General features: G+C 33.2%; 1 non-coding gene across 1 annotated transcript; it reads right to left on the minus strand.

Annotated features, from left to right (window-relative positions):
* Positions 1–13,987: 13,987 nt before the first annotated feature.
* Positions 13,988–14,094, minus strand: LOC121205797 (small nucleolar RNA R71). Its single transcript, XR_005900871.1, has one exon. It is a non-coding gene; the product is annotated as a small nucleolar RNA R71 (small nucleolar RNA).
* Positions 14,095–15,682: the final 1,588 nt, after the last annotated feature.

Raw genomic sequence — 15,682 nt, forward strand, 5'->3', positions numbered from 1 at the left:
AAAAAATGTAAGTGAATTTGAAAATTTGAATTTAATTTGTTATATATAATGTGAGAATGAAATGCATATATTACAATAAATTAGTTAAATTTTAATATAACTATTTATTTATACTAATATTAAACCTCTAGTTAAAATGATATCACAAAATAATCGAAGATGAATTTTGTTAAAAAAAATTACTTAAAAACTATTTTTTTTTAAATAACAAATAATATTATAAAAATAATTTTACCTTATAATATTTTATATAAAATCTATAAATAAATTAATTTAAATCACTACTTAAAACAAACACTTTTCAAAAGAAAAACTATATAAAAACTAGTATTTTCTTCTAAAAATAAACATACTCTCCATAAAAAAACTTTTTTAAAAAAAATTTAACATCCATTTATATTCTTTTACATTATATTTATATAAATATATATATTTTACATAAAAAAATTTTAATATAATTGAAAGGTGTAAAAAAAAATAAACCAGTACCTATCTGTACTATATACTAAGGGAATAATTGAGTTGATGTTACATATCAATTGAGTCTAATTTAGTTAGGAAATTCTCAAAAGTTCATTTATATTGCGAAGCAACAAATATCTTTATATTTTGTTATATATATATATATAATAAGAATAAGAATAATGCAATTTAAATCCAAGCCACATTCAGATTTCATACTAATTTTTTTTTTATAAATTTGTTACATAAAAATTTTCACCCGCATTGTAAGTGTACCATAATTTAATACTATATTTTAATAGCTAATTAAGTTAGTGTCACCTATCAACTATATCTTAACTCAGTTGAGTAATTATTGGAAACTCTTTCTTTTTATAAAATAGCACACATTAATACTTTATCAATTTGAATGATGTAAAATCTAAAATAAAATGCATTTGATAATATTCAAATCCAAAACACAATAATTTTTAATATGTTAATATTTCTATTTCAACCAAAATAAATTTTATTTTAATATAATTTTATTATAAATATATTTATTACATCATTTTCTTACTTACCATAATACATTTGTATGTGATTTATTACATGATTTTCACTTTTTTTTTTGGTTCAAATTTCGAAACATAGCCTAAATAAAATATTGTGTGTGTTTTACCTTAAACAATCTGTTCATATAATAAGATTGCAGACTAAAATTTCAGAAAATGCTATTTTTTTAAATGATAGAAATAGGTGGAATTTTAAAAAATATACGAGAATGTGCCGATTTTAGTAAAACGCTTCTAGTTGAACGCATTTTCAGAACATTGACAAAAAACGCGTCCAGTTAGAAGTACTTTTTTGCTACATCAACACTAAAAGTGGTAGTACTTATATATATATTTTTTTAAGGTTTGCAGCTTGTTTCTAGACAATGTAAGATTGCTTCCATAAATTGTGATATTTATAAACAATGTGTATATGTAGACTCATGGATAGGTTTAATTATAAAAATTAAATTTAAGATAATTGTTCAATATAAATTGTGATTTTTTTGAAGACATAGATTATGAAATTTAAGTTGTCAATATGTGAATTGGTTTTTTCTTAAAATATATTCCTTAAAAATCATATAATAAAGAAACAAAGTTAAAACCTATATTTGACACACTCAAAAAATAATTTTAAATTTCTTTTCTAAATGTATATTAAAACCTATATTTGACATACTCAAAAAATCATTTTAATTTTTTTTCTAAATGTATACTTAAAATAATTGGGCTGCACTTTAATTTGAAGGTTTATAATTTACTCTGAAAAGAGTTATGATTTTTAAGGAATACATTTTAAGAAAAAATCAATTCACATATTGACAACTTAAATTTCATAATCTATATGTCTTCAAAAGAAATCACAATTTATATTGAACAATGATCTTAAATTTAATTTTTATAATTAAACATATTCATGAGTCTATATATAAACATTTTCGATATATCACAATTTATGGAAGCAATCCTGTAACAGCTCGGTTTAGACCCTATTCAGAACAGTGGTTTCGGAACCACAAATCTGAGGTCGTATGTAACAGTCTGGTTTTGACCATAGTCGGAATACTGGTTTCAGGACCACAAATCCGAGTCCAAAAAATATTTTAATATTATTTTCTGTGTTTGTGATATGTGAATTTACATCTGTGAAATTTTTGTGATTTAATTTGTCTGTTTCTGTGCTTAATTATGAAAAAGGATTAAATCGCATAAAGTGTAAAAGTTGAGTGCTAGATGCTAAAGCACCTATTTGGCTTGGCTTTTAAAATAAAGGTCCTTGCATGTCAATTGGACCATTGTACTAATGCATGGACAAATATGGACATGAGTTGGTAGAAATTAATGTTATGTCATTAAGGGTAAAATGGTAAAAGGTGATTATAATGTTATAATAATAAAATGAAAACATGAAATTGGCCATATTATCATGCATGTAGCTGAAAATCAAAGAAAAAGAAAAAGGAGAAAGCATTTTAGGTTTCGACACTTTGATTGCTTATTAAGGTACGGTTTTAACTTGGTTTTTGATAATTTCTACGTTTCTATGATCGTTGCTTCGCGTTCTTCAAAACCCATGTCTGAATTTCTATTTCTGTTAAAGATTTCATGAAATTCCATTGTTGATATCATGAGTTTTGTGATGTTTTTGAATGAATTATGAAAGCTTGGTAGATGATTCATAAGTTTTGTCTTTGAGTTTTTGATGAAATTGAGCTATTTGGGTTAAATTTTGAAAATGAGGTTTTGAAGGACTAAATTGTGAATTAAACATATTGTATGCGCTTATATAGAAGCCATGAAAATTCGGCTAGCCCTTGTTGTAAAGAAATTTTGCATATTTGTGATTTTATGAAAAATGGACTAAATTGTCAAAGTGTGAAAATGTAACGGCTAAAATGCAAAGTGCCCTAAATATGTGTATATGGATTATATTAAATGAAATGAATGGTTGAATGGTTGAGTTTGTATTGTATTAGATCAAGAACAAAGAAAATCAGACTTAGATCGGAGGAAGTCCAAAATAGTTGAATAGTCAACTCGTTTTATCTGAAATCCGTCTGAGGTAAGTCAAATTACAATTATGTGTTAATTGAAATAAATTCTGCACATATAAACTGTAATCTATATTGAATGGCCTTGAGTGCCTGATGAATATCTTTGGAGTAAAGTATGATAATATGTTAATATCTGAAAAGCTCCGTACATTTCTAAGAAAAGTTGACATCTGTCTGAGACGTCATGTAAGACCGTGCCTGGGACACAGGCCTCGATTGAGATTTATGTATAAGAGCATTCTGGGACATCAGTATCGTATCTGATTTCGTGTAAGACTCTGTCTGGGACAGAGGCATCGATATTGAATTACATGTAAGACCACGTCTGGGATGTCGGCATTGTACTTATTTATGAGCATCTATATCGTTTCTGACCCTTCTGATGATAGCGTACGAAATTTGAGATTGAATATATGAAATGTATAACCTATGCAGGTACGTTTGTATCGTACTAAATTTCTGAATATGAAAAACTCTGTCTCTGTGAAATATGTATGGAAATGAAGCATGACATATATGCAAACAAAGGAGCATGGTTAAGTTTATGAATTATTCTATGAAATGGTTATGAATCTATATGGTTGAATTGTATTTATATACTTTAGTAGTTAGACCAATTGTATTTGGCTTACTAAGCTCTTTGTAGCTTACTCTGTGTATTTACTATCTGTTTTACAATTATCGTAGCTATTGAAGGCTCGGGGGTAGTCGAGGATTGTCACCACACTATCGATCTCATTTTGGTACTTTTGAAAGTGTGAATATTTTAAAGTATGGCATGTATAGGCTAGAATGTCTATGTATATAAGTTTTGATGTGTATATATTATACCATGAGAGTTGGCTAACAAATGAAATGTTGTATATAGTTTTGTTATTTGGTTGATGGTGCAAAAATGGTGTATGGTTGTAGTGTTTTATGAGCTAATATGTTTTTGTTATAATGAAGCATGTTATGGGTATGGAATTGGTTGAAAATTTTAGGTGCAAATGTTGTTTATTATGGCTCGTAGGGATGACCTTTAAAAAGGGGTGGCATTTTGGCTTAAATCAAGCGTGCATGGTGTCATGGGCTAAAGTCAGTAGCTAGCTAAGTATCACACGGCTACAGCACACGGGCGTTTTATTAGCCATGGGTGAAAGTCAGTATGGTTACCCTGGTTCGGCACGGCTGGTTCACATGGGTGTGTCTGATGCCCGTGTGAGGTACACGGCCTGGACGCACGGGCGTGTGACCTCAATAGAATTGTAAAATTTTTTATGTTCTGAACTTTATGAATGTATTCCATTTAGCTCTAACCGTTCTTAAACGTATGTTTTAGGTCTTGTAGACCATCTTAAGATATGATTGCTTATGAAATGATGTTAAATAAATCTGTGATTCTGAATTGGTCTGAAATGTTCTGTCTGTCAGGTAATGCCCTGTAACCCTAATTTGATGTCAGTTACGGGTTAGGGGTGTTACATCGTAAAATTATTTTAATATTATTTTATGTGTTTACAGTATGTGAATATGCATGTGTGAAAATTTCGTGAGCTAATTTTATCATTTAATAGCTCAATTTGAGAAAAAGGACTTAATCGCGTAAAATGCAAAAGTTACATTCTAATTGATAAAGATGTCTAATTTCCATGGCTTATTAAATTAAAGGTCCTTATGTTGTTATTAGACCATTGAAAGTGGAAATTGACATAAATGGGTTTAATAAGATGGAATATGGTGGCTTTTAATTAGGGTTAATTTTGTAAATTAGTTATTAAGTTAATATTAATAAAACAAAATCAAATTTCCTTATCATCTTTTAACCTTCGTAGTCGAAAATCAAAAGAAAAGAAAACAAATAGGAAGCTTTAGGGTTCAGCCATGTTAAAGCTCAATTGAAGGTTCGTTTTTGTTCCATTTTTGATTATTTTTACGTTTTGAGATCGTTGCTTCAAATACTAGCTAGCCCGTACTTGAATTTTTGAATTTTTTGTGGATTTTTTTTATTTTTCATTGTTGATAGCTTGATATTTTTGTGGTCTGATGAAAAAAAAATCTTTGATGATAGATTATTATGTTTAATTAAGTGATTTCTGACAAAAATGCTTATTAAGGATTAAATTGTGAAATTTACAAATTTAGGGGTAAAAATGTGAAATAAATGAAAGATATGGGCTTATATGAACTAAGGGAATATTCGGCCAAGCATGTATATAAGGAAATTTTGAGTATTTTGTGATTTTATGAAATAGGGACTAAAATGTCAAAATGTGAAATTTTAGGGGTTAAAGTGTAAAATTCCATAATTATGTGTTTGTGGATTGAAATGAATAAATGTGTGATTAAATTAGTGGAATCTGAATTTATATAGATCAAGAACAAAAGAAATTGGAATTAGATCGGGGAAAGTCGAAGGTTGTAGAATAATCGACTCGTTTGGTCGTTCTCATTTTCGAGGTAAGTTCATATGCAAATAAACGTATTTCAATTGAATAATATATGTATGATTGTTGTGGAAATGTATTGAATTTCTATGAGTCTGAATAATTGAATCCGAGAAAGTATCGACAAAGTTACGACATCCGAAAGCCCCATACGAACCATAGGAATAGTATAGGACACATATGTCATGACATAGGATTTCGAGGTGTGATATCAAGTAAGACCACGTCTAGGACGTTGGCATCGACTTGAGATTTACGTGTAAGACCATTTCTGGGACATCGGCATCGTATATGATTTCGTGTAAGACCCTGTTTGGGATAGTGGCATCGATATTTGATTACATGTAAGACCATGTCTGGGTCATTGGCATTATACGAGCTTTCTGAGCTATCTGAGTATCCTTATTACTTCCGAATGGTTCAACGGGTATTATTGAGAAATAAATGATCAAGTGAATGTGTATCCGATTTAGGTACGTACGAAAGCTATATAAAATTTGGCAATGAGAAGTAAGAATGAATTTGATCATTTGAGATGTGAACTATATGAAAATGTGATATGTTTATAAGCAAGTGATTATGAACAAATGAGTTATATGAGAAATATGATCTTGCAATAATGTTTTGCCATGATTCATATATATGAATTGGTCTATAATTGTTTATGTGATAAGTTTATTTGTATATGGCTTACTAAGCTTTGGAAAGCTTACTTTGTGTGTTTTTCAATTGTTTCATAGATTATCGAAGCTACTGTGAGCTCGGGGATCGTTAAGTATCATCGTCACACTATCAAACATTATTTTGATATTTTCAAGTTGTAAATATTGATATATGGCATGTATAGGCTAGTGATGTTATGATATGTGTTATGTGTATTTCTTGCCATGTGATATGGTATGAATATGATTGAGACTATGGAATTGGTTTTGGTATAGACTATGTGATGGAAAAATGTTATAATTGATGTATATATATGGTCTTGTGTAAATGGCCATCTTGGTATGATTTGGTAGTTAGAATGGCAAGGTTTTGATATGATTTTGAGTCTAGTTATATGTTGTTTGAGACAAATGGATTGGTATGATTTTAGGTTATGACATTGAGTATGAAATTGGTATGATATTATGGATTGAATTATGCATGTTTAAGTATGGTTTTGGTTACTATTTGGTCATGAATTATGCTTTGGTTGATGCTTGTAAGGATGACCCTTTTTGGGTGGCATATTGGCTTTATAAATGTAACAGCCCGATTTAGGGCCTAGTCAGAATAATGGTCTCGAGGCCACAAATCCAGAGTCAAATAAATTATTTTATAATTATTTAGATGTTATAGCATGATGTTAAGGGTGCATGAAAAATTTGGTGAGTTAATTGTGACGTTTGTGAGCCCAATTGTGAAAAAAAGACTAAATCGCATAAAATGCAAAAGTCCTATTTTTAGCTAAAAGTGCCAAATAGCTAGAGAACTTAAATTGGGGGTCTTTAAAGGGCAATAAGACCCTTTTAAAACAGCTTGGCTGGCCATGAGACAAAGAAGAGTGAATGGTCAAAATGTTAGGTAAGTGATGACATATTAGGTGATAAAATAATACCCTGAGTGCCTAGCCTTCATCTTTTTCACCTATTTTTTCTTCTTAATCGAAATTTTCAGCAAAGAAATAGGGTTTTAAGAGCTTGAAATTTCAGCAACTTTAAGCCTTCTCAAGTAAGTAATTTTAATGGTTTTTGTTGAATATTTTTGTACTTTTGAGACCCTTAAAACATGGGCTTTCAAATGAGGGTACTATTTTGCAAAATGATCAAGAGTGTAAGGTTTTGCCATGAAAGGATTTGTAATGTTTTTTGAGTTTTTATGGAAGAAAATGAGCCTTGGGCGTCTTATAAACAACTTTTGTGAAAGGTGTTAGCATGAAAACACTAAAAATGACTATTTTGCATAAGTTGTAAAATAAGTGATAAGTGTGTGAAATATTGGGAATTTGGAGTTGCTATAGGAGTAGAAAGGGTTCGGCTAGGTTAATATGTGAAGAAATTCAATAAAAATCAATTTTAGGGCTTAAATGTAAAATGGTTATTTCGCAAAAGTCTAGGGGTAAATTGGTCATTCTTCCCACTTATGAATTCTAGAGTGCCTAGATTGATAAAGTAACTAAATAAGTGCATTTTGTTATTATAGATCTAGAAATACCGAATCCGAATCTTGACCAGGGGAAAGCCAAGCAAATCGACTAAATAGACTAGTCGCCACATTTTGTAATCCGAGGTAAGTTGCATGTAAATAGTACAACTACATTAATAATATATGTATTTGAATTGTATTGAAATTATTATAGCATAAATTGCTTGATTGTGGAAATGAGAAAATGTGATGAGAATAGAGATAGTAGAATTCCTTATTGAACTTTAGGAAATAAATCGGATATTCATGCCATAACGTTGGGTTACTTATGTGAGCTAGTGTAAGACATGTCTGGGACATGCATCGGCCACATTATGAGAGCCAGTGTAAGACCATGTCTGAGACATGGCATCGGCATTGAGACGAATGATAGTGTAAGACATGTCCAGGACATGCATCGGCCTCGAGACGTAAGCCAGTGTAAGACATGTCTGGGACATGCATCAGCTACGAGATGTGTCAGTGTAAGACCATGTCTGGGACATGGCATTGGCACATATATGCTAGAACTTGTTTAAGACCATGTCTGGGACATGGCATCAGCACCTGACCCCATGTTTGAGGCTAAATGAGTATCCGATAATATTCCAAATGGTTCAACGATGAAAGTATGATTTCAAGTTAACAAGGAAAGTATAACCAGGTTGTGAGTGGTACAGGTACCTATATGGTATGTATGAAATGTGAGCTCAATATATGCTATATAAGGTGTATTGAATATTGATGAGTAAGTTTTGCTTATGCCTCTTCTGTATTATGATACTTGTTGATGAATGGTAAAGTTATGTTGAATATTTATTTATGTGCAACTTACTAAGCTTTATGCTTACTCCCTCTCCTTTTTCATTTTCTTATAGTGCCGCCTATCTAGCTCAAGGACCAAAGGAAGTCAGAGATATCAATCACACTATCAATTGAAGCATTCAGTATAGTTTGATTTATATTTTTGAATATGGCATGTATAGGGCTTAGACTTTACTATTTTTGTGTCATTGAGAACTGGCCAAATGTGTTGGCTTGGGTTGGAAACCCTTCATTTTGTATTAGGCCTTGAATGATGACAAATATTCATTTTGACATATGCAAATGAAGTTACTCTCATGAATGAGTAACTGTTTAGTTTATATGTAGTCTATTGTGGCTGATTGGTTTGAATAAGTTATTATTGTATTGGTGTGGTTGCTATTATGTAGGTTGTGTAAGTAAGGGTGGCAGACTTGGTAACTAGCCTTATATTGTCCACACGGGTAGACACACGGGCATGTGTCTAGGCCGTGTGTGACACACGATTTGCCCTATTGGTGTGTGGTCCGACCGTGTGTCCCCTGCATGTAAAAATTTCAAGTCAGTATGTCTGATAGTAAACACAGGCAAAGACACAGCCGTGTGTCTCAGCCGTGTGATGGACACAGCCTAGCATACAGGCATGTGCCTTGGCTGTGTGACATCTTGGGAATGTTGATGTCAGAAATAGAATGTCCATGTTTTTGCACACGGGCTAGGACACGGGCGTGTCATGACCGTGTGAAGGACACGAGACAGGGACACGGGCGTGTGCCAGGCCATGCAAAAACCCCTGTAGGTGTGCATTTAGCATTAATTCCACATAGGTGGAGGATACAGGCGTGTCCCTTCATTGCCTAGGCCGTGTGAGCCACACGGTCCATCACCACGACCATGTTGAAATGGCCACATGGGTATGTTGCCCTTCTATACGGGCATGTGCCTTGTATCAAAGTAAAATTTTCTATAAAGGGTTTAAGGACCCGGGCTGATCCCGAATAGTTTTCAATGGTCGATCTGGGGCTCGTAGGCCCATGATAAGAAGTTCAAAGTAGAAATCGAAAAGTTCTAAAATGGGACCAAGTCTTGGTGACTTGTGAAACGTTTGTGTGCATGAGATCGAGTTAGGTAATGCCCCGTATTCTGCTCTGGTGTGGGTTACGGGTATGGGGTGTTACAATAAATGGCCTATTTTTGTCCACACGAGCAGAGACATGGGCGTGTGTCTCAATGGCGTGCGACACACGGTCATGTTATTTGGCCGTGTATCCCTTGGGTACCCTTCGATTTAAAGACAGTATACCCTACAGTTTTGACACTGCTTAGACACAGGGGTGTGTCTATTGGTTGTGTGTGGCACATGGGCGTGTAGTCGGCCGTGTGACCCAAGTCAGTAACCCCCTTAGATTTCACACGGCCTGGCACATGGGCGTGTCCTAAGCCGTGTGGTGCAAGTCAGTATGTATGCCCTGTTTTCACACGGCTCGTGACATAGGTGTGTCTGGTAGCTGTGTAAGGCACACGGCCTGTTCACACGGGCGTGTGACCCTTAAATGTTTGAAATTTTGTATGTTTCCTTAAGTTTGTAAATGTTATCAGTTTAGTCCCGAACCTCTTCTAAGCATGTTTTAAGGTCTCGTACAGCCTTATAAGGAATAATTGAATGAATCGATTATGAATGCTTATCTGTATGTGAATGAGGTGTGTTATCCGGTAATGCCTCGTAACCCTATTCCAACGACGGATATGGGTTAGGGGTGTTACAAATCCTACATTGTCTAGGAACAAGCTCCAAACCTATTCATGAGTCTATATATACACATATCTTATATCTCATATTCCACATTGCTTAAGAAAACAAGGGAAATGAGACTTTGGGTCTATAGAAAGGCCTGCTTTATAAATTTTATTTCCACATTAATAGGTGGAACCAAAAAAAAAATGGTGTTGCCACGGTTAGTGCTAATGTGGAAAAAAGCTCTTCCAGCTGCAGCCATTTTTCTATCAATATGTTCAAGATGCTTCCAAGCGTTTTTCTAGATTTCCCTTGAAAATGTTTTTAGCTAGAAGCGTTTTACCAAAATCACCCTATTCATGTAAAATTCCAGCCTATTTTTGTAATTTTTTAAATAAATAGTGTTTTTTTGGTATTTTAGCTAAGATTGTAGTTTGAGGAGTCTTCTGGCTTTATGGGCCATTACTTTAGAAATAAAGGGAGACGACGTTATAATAGGATTACCATAGCTTGATCACTTTTGCATCGTTTGGTGAAAACGAGAAGAATTGTGTTAAATAAAATTTATTAATGGAAAATAAATATTTTTTTTGGTACAGAAGTAATTCTTATCGTCTAATTCTTATATATATATTTTACAATGAAGTACCACATGAGTGGATATATAGGAATCCAAATCTGTCGAACCACTCATGTTATGATCTTCTACATCCCAGGTCTTCCCGTTCCGTCACCTGGCTTATGTTATTCATCTAGCATTCAAACCGAATGACTCTATGAAATTACGTCGATACTTTTATATATTATGGGTAATGTAGGAGACATCTCTATTTTTCCCCCAGGAAATCTTTAGAATTACCACTGCTTAGCTTTCAATTCGCCTCTGACCATCAAATGAAATGTGAATAACCCGCCTTCCTCTCTTTAAAACAAGGGGCGTTTCTGGTTCTGTCGGTGTTTGAAACAATTTTGTCTTCTCCATATTACTATATCTCTAGAGTCAATAATTTTATACGAGGAACTACTGAACTCAATCACTTGCTGCCGTTACTCTTCAGTTTTCTATCGAGGTCTCTCTTGTAGAGGTACTCGAATTGGATCAATGATCAATTTTTAGGTTTCGTTGTAAACCTAATTTGTTCCTTCCAATTACGTAAATCAATAGCTCAAAACGCATTCAAAGGTAGGGCATTTCCCATTTTTATATGAACTTTGTACCAGAAACAATGGTATCTCCAATAATAACCCCTCTAGGATGTAAAATATATCTCTTCTCACCATCCCCATAGTTTATGAGACAAATTTATGCATTTTGATTAGGGTCGTATTCTATGGTTATGATTTTGGAAACACAAAAATATATATACTTTTTCATGCCCTTTTTAACCCAAATTCATGCAGTTTCGGTGTAAAAATATAATATAATTATAAAATAATTAAATTGTACTTAAATTATTAACATATTTAATTTTAATTAATTTTATAATAAATTTTTATTAATTTTGATTTATTTTTGACAAATTCGTATAAATGGCGAAAATTGGCTCGGCAGACACTACTAGAAACGCAGAACTGAGAAGCGATTTTTGAAGCATTAAGGCGAATTAATTTTTCAGCCTAAGATATTCTAAATAATTAATATTAATTTAAATTATAATTAATTTTAATTTTAATCTAATTTATTTTGGTTAAATAATTTTTCTTAATTAAATTATGAAAGGAGGCCAATTGTGTTAAACCGAGAGACTGATCCAACTGGGCAAATGGGCAGTCCAAAACCGTACCACATGCTGACCCAATCATCTTGTTTAGCTAATTATTTGACTTGCAAAATATTCCTTGAAGTTTCCTTGAAATTGCATTCAAACCCCTCCACTTATCAAACTTTTGTAGATTTGCCCTTAGCTAAATTTAGCGAGTTCGAAAGCTTCAAACTTGCCACATGTGTGGCCGGCCATGGTGGGAGTTAATGATTGATGATTTTTGCTATTTTTAGTAGCTTATCCAAATTTGCTGCTCATTTCTAACACACCTTTCTCACCTTTCATTTCATACTTCTCTATGATTTTCTCTCTTCCAAACCTTTCTTTGCTTTCCATTTTTCCCTTCCATTCCCTTGCCAATATCCCTCTTGCAAAAGAGCCCTTCAACCACTATTGGTAGCAACATTCAAGTGCTCGTAGAATCCTCGGTTCAACAAGAACAAGCGGAGAATGAGGAGCGAAGCAAACTAGTTAGACTTCGGAGAAACACGAGATTTGATTCTAATTTCCTATCCTTTAACTTTTATTGTTTTGTTATGAACATGTCTATAAATATTTGTTTTGTTGTTATTCTAAATTTAATTAACATGACTTAAATTTAATTCATGTTAGGTTGATTGCATTTCGTCCACCTAAGTTATTAAAATTACGTTTGTGTTGTTATAGGTCTTGGTAAATTGTTTGATTAAGTAAAATCCTGATCATGTTATTTTTGTATTACAATTGTGAGGTAACTAATGAATTAATTATTAATCATGCTAAAATTGAAATTAATTGACACAATACTTAATCAATGCATGTTTAATCTTCTAAGGTAGTTAAGGGTTAAATTAGCGACAATATTAAACGGTACATTAGCATTTCATAACTTGCAGGATTATTGTGATTAAACTGTTTCAATGTAGGTATATGTTGTTACCTCACTTAATCTTTTACTCGCTTAATTAAATTGATTAATTGTTTGAATTAGCATAATGATATGTTCAAGAGATTAGTTAATTTAATAAGTTTGTATGTGCTATAGTTAACAAGTTACCAAGTTGTCGTGAATTTATTCGTAACAACATGAACATTGTTTTAGTAATATTAAGTTAAGAAATGTAATTAATCTAATACAATTATGTCATCTTGATTAAAATTATCTTTTGAAATCATGCATTGGAACATTTTTTATTATTATTTTACTTAGTTAAATTTTATTTTTTAATCACTTCCTCAAAATCAAAATATTTTTCTTCACCAAAGTGTTTTTAATTGCATTCATAAATAATTCTTTTCACAGTCCCTACGGGTACGATAACTCAACATTTCCTTGTCACTTTGTTACTTATCGCGATTGTGTACACTTGTACATTTCCATCGTTCCAAGTTTTTGGCGCTATTGTCGGGGACTGTTTTAAAAGTCATTTTTTTATGAATTTGTTAATTTTGCATTTTGGTTTATTTTTCCATTCAATTTTAACTTAATTAATTTTTTTCTGTATTATTTCAGGTGTTTATGAGTATTGATCAAATTAGCGATTTACTCCCTGTAAACCCTGAGATTGAAAGAACTTTTTGACAATGAAGAAGGGAAGCAGTTTAGAGAAGGACTAAAGAGATGAACTACGAAAATTCGAATCAAGGAAACACAACAAACCCTACTCAAAATCTTATCCTTATTGTTGATGATAAAGATAGAGCTCTAAGACAGTATGACGTGCCAGTGTTTCATGATCTTAATCCGGGTATTAGGAGACTCAAAATCGAGGCAAAGCAATTTGAGCTAAAGCCAGTTATGTTCCAGATGCTTCAGACAGTGGGCCAATTCAGTGGAATGTTTACCGAAGATCCTCACCTTCACTTTATTCTATTTATGGATGTGAGCGATTCTTTCAAGTTAGCCGGAGTACTCGAAGATGCACCACAATTAAATTTGTTCCCATATTCACTAAGGGACAGAGCTCGAGCCTGGTTAAACTCATTACCACCAAATTCTATTTCCACATGGCAAGAGTTAGCAGAAAGATTTCTCATGAAATATTTCTTACCTAGTAAGAATGCTAAGTTGAGGAACGAGATCACTACTTTCCAACAAATGGATGACGAGTCCTTATATGAGGCATGGGAAAGGTACAAAGAATTATTATGGAAGTGCCCTCATCATGAAATCCCTCATTGCATCTAACTTGAGACATTTTATAACGGTCTCAATGCTCAAATGAGGATGGTAGTGGATGCTTCTACTAATGGTGCTCTCCTTTCTAAGTCTTATAACGAGGCTTATGAAATCATTGAGAGGATTGCCAGCAACAATTATCAATGGCTAACCAATCGAGCAGTGTCAGCAAGACGAGTCACTCGAGTACATGAAGTGGACGCTCTCACTTCACTTGCACTCAGGTATCCTCAATTTCCTCAACGCTTAAAAATTTTACAACTAATAGGTTTAATAATTTTGCAGCTCAGCCACCCAATCAATTTGAAAATATAGCCTATGTTTATTGTGGGGAAGGAAATTTGTTTGAATAATGTCCATCAAACCCAGAATCCATGTATTACATGGGTAATTAGAACCAGAACCGGGGAAGGCAAGAACTGCGATCCAATTTTTATAACCCACCTTGGCAAAACCACCCTAACCTTTCTTGGAGTAACTAAGGTGTTGGAACCAGTAACACTTATGCCCAACCTAGACCAACCCAGCTACCTTCTTTTACCCAACAAGTTCTGAAACCAACACAACCTGAACCTTCCAATAGTTTAGAGAACCAATTGAAGGCATAAATGGCAAAGAATGATGCCATTTTAAGGAATTTGGAGAATCAAGTGGGCCAACTTGCTACTAAACTTAGGAACCGACCACAAGGTGCTTTGCCCAATGATATGGAAAATCCAAGAAATCCAGGGAAAGGGCATTGTAAAGCATTAACATTAAGGAGCGGAAAGACATTAGAGCCTAACACTGTCGAGGTTGAAGAAGAGCCAGCTAATGCTTAAGACTTAGTGGAAGTTCAATCGAGTGTTGAAATTCCAACTTCACCAGAACCAAAATCTATAAAATCTGATAAGGTAACTTCTGAACCAGTTAATTCTGAGAAAATAAAAATTTTGTTAGATGTAGAATTGCTACAGAAGATGAATCAACCAGTTTCAGTATAGAATCCTCCATTACACTACCCTCAAAGACTTCAGAAGTAGAAGTAGGAAGTCCAGTTCAAGAAGTTTCTAAATGTACTCAAGCAACTTCATATTAACATTCCATTGGTAGAAGCAGTTGAACAAATGTCGAATTACATCAAAGTTATGAAAGATATCCTGTCCAATAAATGGAGACTTGGAGAATTTGAGACGGTAGCCTTGATGAAGGAATGAAATGCATATCTTCAAGACAAACTACCCCCAAAGTTAAAGGATCTTGGATGTTTTACCATACCTTGCAACATTGGAGCAACGTATTGTGGTAAGACACTATGTGATTTGGGTGCAAGCATTAACTTGATGCCTATGTCTATATTCAGAAAGTTGGGGATAGGTGAAGTTAAACCTACTACAATTACACTTCAATTAGAAGATCGATCTTTAGCACATCCAGAAGGAAAAATCGAGGATGTATTGGTACGGGTAGATAAATTAATTTTTCTTGCTGAGTTTGAAGCAGATAAAGAGGTGCCAATAAACCTAGGAAGGCCTTTCCTAGCAACTAGAAGGACCCTTATTGATGTGCAGAAGGGAGAGCTTACTATGCGTGTTCAATACG

This window comes from Gossypium hirsutum, chromosome A08 (genome assembly GCF_007990345.1).
Source record: "Gossypium hirsutum isolate 1008001.06 chromosome A08, Gossypium_hirsutum_v2.1, whole genome shotgun sequence".
NCBI lineage: Eukaryota > Viridiplantae > Streptophyta > Magnoliopsida > Malvales > Malvaceae > Gossypium > Gossypium hirsutum.